Genomic DNA, 6,983 nt, shown 5'->3' with positions numbered 1-6,983 from the left:
GCCCTTTAATAGTAATTCCGAAAAATATGGATAATTTAGGAAAAAGAAAGTACAGAATTGTGGTAGATTATAAAAAATTGAATGAGGTAACAATAGACGATAAATATCCACTGCCTAATATAGATTCAATCCTAGACAAGTTGGGGAGAGCTCAGCCCTTCACAACACTAGATTTGGGGAAGGGTTACCATCAATTTTTGGTAAAGGAAGACAACATTTGATACACCTCATGTACTATACGGATTTGTCAGGATGCCATTTGGACTAAAGAAAACCCCGTCAACATTCCAGCGGCTGATGAACGAAATTGTACGCCATTATATTAACAAGACTTGTGTCGTTTATTTAGACGACATATTAATGTTTAGCACTTCATTGAATTAACATATAAAAGAAATAAACGTTATCTTTTATATACAAACAGTTAAAAAAATACCGGAATTTCTAGGGCATATACTAACAGAAGAAGGTATGAAACCTAAGCCAAATAAAATAAAAACTATTTAATATTTAGAAATACCACGGACATAAAGACAATATAAAAATTTTCAAGTTATCACTACTGAAAGTTTATATAGAACTATCTCAAAGTGGCACAAGGTATTTAAAGAGAGGAATAAAAATTAATCTAAAGGATCCAGCTTTCATTGAAGCGGTTAAAAATATAAAACCTCAAAATTACTCATCCCATACTGCGTTAGCCCGTTTATCAAAAACATTTTACTTGAACAACGGATGAATCTAATTATGCAATTAGTACGGACTTATCTCAAGAAGAACACCAAGAGTCTTATGCCTCAAGGACCCTAAATAACTATAGAAAAAACTATTCGGCGACAGACAGGGAATTTTTTGCAAAAATGTAAATTAGGTCATTCAGGCTATACGTTTGTGGTAGAAGGCTTAAATTTTTAACTGATCAGAAGCCAATAAAATACTTATATTCGAAATATAAAGGAAAAGATATGTCACATCGCAAAGTCAAATAGTATACTCGTTTGAGATTTCTTTGTGGATTGACACATATTTAGTACTTAGGGGCTTAAACAGTTTTGATTCGATTTAGACAATTTTTAGCCACAAGGTAGCATACTTTAATCGCATTATTCAAGCAAAGTTTTATCCCGATACAGTCATTGTTGCCTGATTTGCATAGTGGAAAGTGAAAGGATCAGATGAACTTTAAAATGGTGTTATATGGGAAGTAGGCGTGGTTGTAGTCCGATTTCGCCCATTTTCGCACTATGACATAGAAATATGAAAAGAACGTTATGCACCGAATTTGGTTATCGGATCGGTTAAGCAGATCTCAAGATATGGGTTTTCACCTAAAAGTGGGCTGTGCCACGCCCACTGTCTAATTTTGAACACGGTTCCTATAAAGTCATCTCATACCATCCCAGAGATAAAACTTAATGTCTCTGGCGTGTTTAGTGCTTGATTTATCGCGCTTTTACCCGATTTCAACTATTTTCACACCGTCAATAGAAGTGCTAAAAACATTTGCTTCCAGTGAATTTTGTTATTATAGCATTAGCGGTTAAGGAGATATGCACATTAAACCTATTAGAGGCGGGACCACGCCCACTTAAAAAAAAAATTTAACTGCAGATGCCCCTCCCTAATGTGATCCTGTGTACCAAATAACAGACTTGTATCTTATTGCTTAGTTATGACAATTTATTTGTTTTCAAGTTAGAGCTTGCACGGACGGACGGACGGACGGACGGACGGACAGACAGTCATCCGGATTTCAAATCGTCTCTTCATCCTGATCATTTATATATACATAACCCTATATCTAACTCGATTAGTTTTAGGTGATACAAACAACCGTTAGGTGAACAAAACTATTATACTCTGTAGCAACAGGTTGCGAGGGTTTAAAAATGATAAAAAGATTCAATCACTGTCTGGTTCGATAGTTTGTATATCAGTTAATGAAGTGGACGGTGTTTCCGGAGTTGTTGAAGACGTCTTCGGTCTTAAGTATTTCTCTTGTTGATTGATTTTTCGAAGAAGGTCGGCGAGTAGTCGAGTTTTTTCGTATGTCCACATTATATAATATTAATGGCAGAGAATATGCGTTCCACTGGTGTCGATGTTTCTAGTAGTGTCAGAGCATATTCAACGATCTCTAAAAGCTCAACGAATAGTATGTTTTGCTTCCACAGAAAAGTAAAACATTGAACCCAACGTTTGTCAACGGATATCTGCTCTTTGCTCCATTCATCAATTCGTTTGTCTCCCATATACTGAGAAATATAAGTGAAATCTTCGAACAGCTTATGTGAAGAAGTGCCTGCTGCTTTCAAAATATTATTTTCTGTGATGTGCCTTCAAAATATATATTTCTTAATTTTTTCCCAGTCGAGTTTATCAGTGAGTAGCACCCAATCAAATAGTGTTACATAAGCAAACTGTTGAGTCCATGCCTCAAGATATTCGTAGTAATCATCTTATTGACGTATTGAAGACAATTACAAATAATAAAACGAAAATTAAAGTTTAAAATGAAATATTTACTTTGGAAGTGTTTCGACTCTACCACAAATTGCTTCAATTCATAATTTTCTTTCTTCAAGTTCTCCATTTCCGCTTTTACTTGCAATGAAAAGTAATTGTGCTGATTAGTTTTGAAATTGTTCATTAAATTTTGCAAGAGTTTGTAAATTGTAACTGCTGAAATATCATCGCTTTGAAATTTCTTTATTGTTTCTTCGAAAATCATGGCCTAAAATTAATGAGATAATAATTAAATAATTTCTCGATTTTGGAAAAATTTCAGTTAAGAAAAACATATTTACACCTGTTCATGAACAAAAATGAACCAGAGCTTCGATAGTGGATTACTGAAAAAATGGCGGATACAGCTGGCTTTTTTGAGGGGTGAAGGAAGGTCGTCAAAATACGTTTTCAGAGGTTGGAACATTCAAATGATTGGCTTCTCTAGCAAGCCAATGAATTGAATTTTGCAGTAACCAACCAGATGATCGTATTCGTCTTTAGAAATCTCGCAGATTGACTTTATTGTGCGAGTTGTGTGGATGTAAAAATGTGTGTAGATCTGAACAACAATGCTCTTTATTCTAACATCAGTGCATTACATGCGCTACGAATCGCATTATGCACGATATGGCTGCACAACTTACACCAACTATGTTCGATTTTAATTTCTTTAATTTTGCAAAAACGAAATGTTTTCACCTTTCCGATTAACGCGACCAAAATTAATTGACGATCAATTTAGCAGTTATATCAAAATTTTCCCCTTTTAATCAATAAAAAATATAATAGTATCCGACCTTTTTCTTGTGAAAGTATAATTATTTTAACATTCACTCCAGATAATGGAAGAAAATAACGAATGACAACATAAAACAACTTGATTGCTTTGCTATTGGAAGCGTCGGTCGACAAACATATGAATCGGGCTTTCTATAAATCAGACTGGAAGCATTCCAATGCGTATGGTGCAAAAACATTAGTTATTATCGCTTCACTTTTTGTTCTTGAACACGAAAATTTTTTCGTTTGGAAACAGGTTCGAAATATTGTGTGGGCGCAGTCGTTTGATCTAAATAAAAGTTTGAAAAAATTTGAATCGGATGATAATTGCTTTTTTTCAAATGATTTTTTGAATAACAAACCTGAAACTGTGATTCTCATCAATTGTGTGGTACGCCTACACGCCTTTCATCGTCGATAGATTCAAATCTGTTCTCTCTTCGATGAGAAAATCTGATATGATTGAAGTTTGAAGAGAAGCATTTGCTGCCACTTTGTGCTTCTTTGTCTTCAAATGATTTTCAGTATCATTGCCTTCACCAGCAGCCACCAAAAATGTTGCATTACATTTGTCGCAACGAACGTTGAAGTCGTCATCAGTGACTCTCAAAAAAAACATTTTTTTTCTGCAAATTATCGTTGAAAACACACTTTCATTTCGACATTTCACAAAGTTTCTTTGTGTTGCTCTCTCACCTTTCATATGTCGTGATTTTCAGAGAATTATAATATGGTAAAGATCGATGACCAAAAAAAAGAAAAACCGTCCCGGATTTCGCCGGAAAAAGTATTGTGACCTAAGTCTAGAGATGAATAAGGCAAATAATATGGAAGATGATGTAAGTATGCTTACCATACATTCCGTTGAAGAAATCTTAAATGACCATATTTTATAAAAGATAAAATCATTAACAAATAGCTAAATAATAATAATCAATAACAAGACAGAAGAATTTAAGACATTACATGGAAAACGTATAATATTCATTGCTGAACATCATTTTGATAATATGGAAGATACAACGTGCAATTCAAAAGTTTCAGGACATTTATTAAAAAATGAATATTATTTGCTTTTTTTTTGAAAAATTTATTGGTCGCCTTCAAAATAGTCTCCTTCCGCCTGAATATAACGTTTTGCACGTTCAAGAAGGTTATTGAATGACTTTTTTAGGTCATTTGTCGGTATAGCGTTGAGGATGGCGGTCGTCGCCTTTTGGATGGCATCAACGTCAGCATAGCGGTTTCCTTTCATGGCCAAATGTAGTTTTCCGAACAAATAAAAATCGCAGGGTGCCATATCAGGCGAATAGGGTGAATGGTTGATGATATGAATGCGATTTTTGGTCAAATTGAATGTTCAATTCTGAGGTCTTTTTCGGGTTGTTTCAAAGTGTGCGGGACAAATCGGCAAAATTTTCTGTCAAAATACGATAAATCGACGCTGCGGATATTGATAATTCCGATTCCATATATTTAAGCGATGATTTCGGCTCTTTTTTAATGAATTCACGCACAATTTCCGTGTTTTTTTCGTTCACAACTTCTTTTGTCCTCCCGTCCCTCTTGACAACGTTTAAACCACTCGTGAATACGGCTACGGCATAGACAATCATCGCCATAAACTTGTTTCATCATTTGGTGAGTTATGGTAAAAGTTTTACCAAGTTTAAAACAAAACTTAATGTTGGCTCTTTGTTCGATGCTCATTTTCCGACCGACACTACAAATGTAATGTCACATGTAGCGCGATATCTCAGCTGTTATACAAGTCAGCTGTTACATAAATTCTATACGACAACACTGAAGAATACACAATTGAGGGATAACAATTTCAGACAGATGGCTCCACTAGAAGCCACGTTGTTTAAAAAGTCCTGAAACTTTTGAATTGCACCTTGTATATTCAGGAGATATATAAGGAAAGGAATAACAGGTATTTTTTCGGACTTATCAGATCACAAATATAATATAATACAACAAAAACTTATTGCATGTTTTATAATGACACAATTATTAAGTTCTTTAAATGCACAGCAAGAGCTCAAGATATTGAAACTGAAATGGAAGCGGTTGAGCAAATATCATTTTACCACATAAAGGAAAGCATACATTCAGGTATAGATAAAACGTAAAACCAAATCTATTACCCAAAACTTAAAGAATTAATCCAGTTAGTTTTAAAACAATGTGATTTTTCCAAGGAAGTAAAATATGATAAGAATCCAATAAGACCTAAATTTTCAGATAAAGAAGCACTACCAGCAAAGAACCTCACACCTCACTTATGAAATAAGAGGATTTCACTTTCTAACTACAATAGATAAGTTTTAAAAATTTGGAGCGTTTTCATTAAAAAAGGAAACCATATTACCATAATAGAACAACTGGAAGAGCACTTTTCAAAGATAGGAAAACTAAAACAAATTGCAGATAACGAATTCAAGGCAATAAGAATAAAGGAATTTTTAAACAATGAAAATCTAGTACTACACTTAACCAAACCAAATATATATACAGTCAATGCGGACATCGAAAGACTCCACAATACAACTATATACATATATGTATGATAAATAAATTAAATAAAGATTTGCCAATGAAACATAGAAATTATAACAGATATCACTCTACAATTAAGAGTACACCATTACATGTGCAAAATGGTAGTGTAGATTTAGTTAATATCAAACGCTATAGGAGAAAAGTTTATTAGATAAATTAAATGAAAAAAGAGAAAAAAATCGAGGAAATGAAAGAAAGGTTTTATTAAGAACTATAGAGCGGTCAGGCACAAGGAACAACTCAAATTTAAAAAGGCAAACTTGACACATTCAAATAACATAAAATTCACAAATATTGATAACACTGTTGGGGATATTGACATACAAATAAGGAACCAAGAAATAGTTCGAGAAACGGATATACTTGTAATTGTGCATATAATAGACATCAAACAAATTGAAAAAATTATAAATGAAATGACGGATAATATTAATTTAATAAATATAATACATAAGGATATTTCAACTAGAATTGTTAGAGGCTAGAAATAAGTTGTTAACACTAATTCCAATTAGTAGCAGACAAAAGCGTGAATTAATCAATGCAATAAGTAGTATGTCAAAATAGCTTTTTGGCACAGTGGACGAAGAAGACCGTCATGGCATACAGGGACATCTTTTACAAACAAACGATTCATTCAACCAGCAAATTCAAATTAATACTTTTTTTTGCACTGCAATTGATCAATTTAAAGAAATCATAAAAATATCATCATAAAAATTTTATCAAAACTCTTATTTAGAACAATTGTCGAAAATACAATTGTTGCAAATCTAAATAGAGCACTAACAAGACAAAATTGTGTCAACAAAATATGGAAGAATACATCTTAATAAATTAACAATTGATGAAATAATTAATTATGCAGTTTCCCCTGAATAATTGCACTTCAAAAATTGCACAATTTTGGGTTCAATTAAGCTGGGAATCATTTAACTCGATTAATTAAAAAAATTATTTAATTAGATGAAACCCGCTTGATTGGGGAACCTAATCAATTTAAAAAATAATTGATATGTGCACTTTAAGTAAATTTTTAGTTTTTTGTAATGATATTTAAATAATATTTTTATCTTTAACCCGAAACGAAAGAAGAAAAACAACACAATGTACTTATATATTTATAAATC

At 32.8% G+C, this 6,983-nt stretch overlaps 1 long non-coding RNA gene across 1 annotated transcript; it reads left to right on the top strand.

The window, feature by feature from the left end:
* The first annotated feature begins 5,123 nt into the window (after nucleotides 1-5,123).
* LOC118683583 (uncharacterized) lies at nucleotides 5,124-6,768 on the top strand. Its single transcript, XR_004979416.2, has 3 exons — nucleotides 5,124-5,224; nucleotides 5,310-5,406; nucleotides 5,536-6,768. It is a non-coding gene; the product is annotated as an uncharacterized lncRNA (long non-coding RNA).
* Nucleotides 6,769-6,983: the final 215 nt, after the last annotated feature.

This window comes from Bactrocera oleae, chromosome 3 (assembly GCF_042242935.1).
Source record: "Bactrocera oleae isolate idBacOlea1 chromosome 3, idBacOlea1, whole genome shotgun sequence".
In the NCBI taxonomy this organism is placed as follows: domain Eukaryota; kingdom Metazoa; phylum Arthropoda; class Insecta; order Diptera; family Tephritidae; genus Bactrocera; species Bactrocera oleae.
This window is presented reverse-complemented; position numbering and strand designations above follow the sequence as displayed.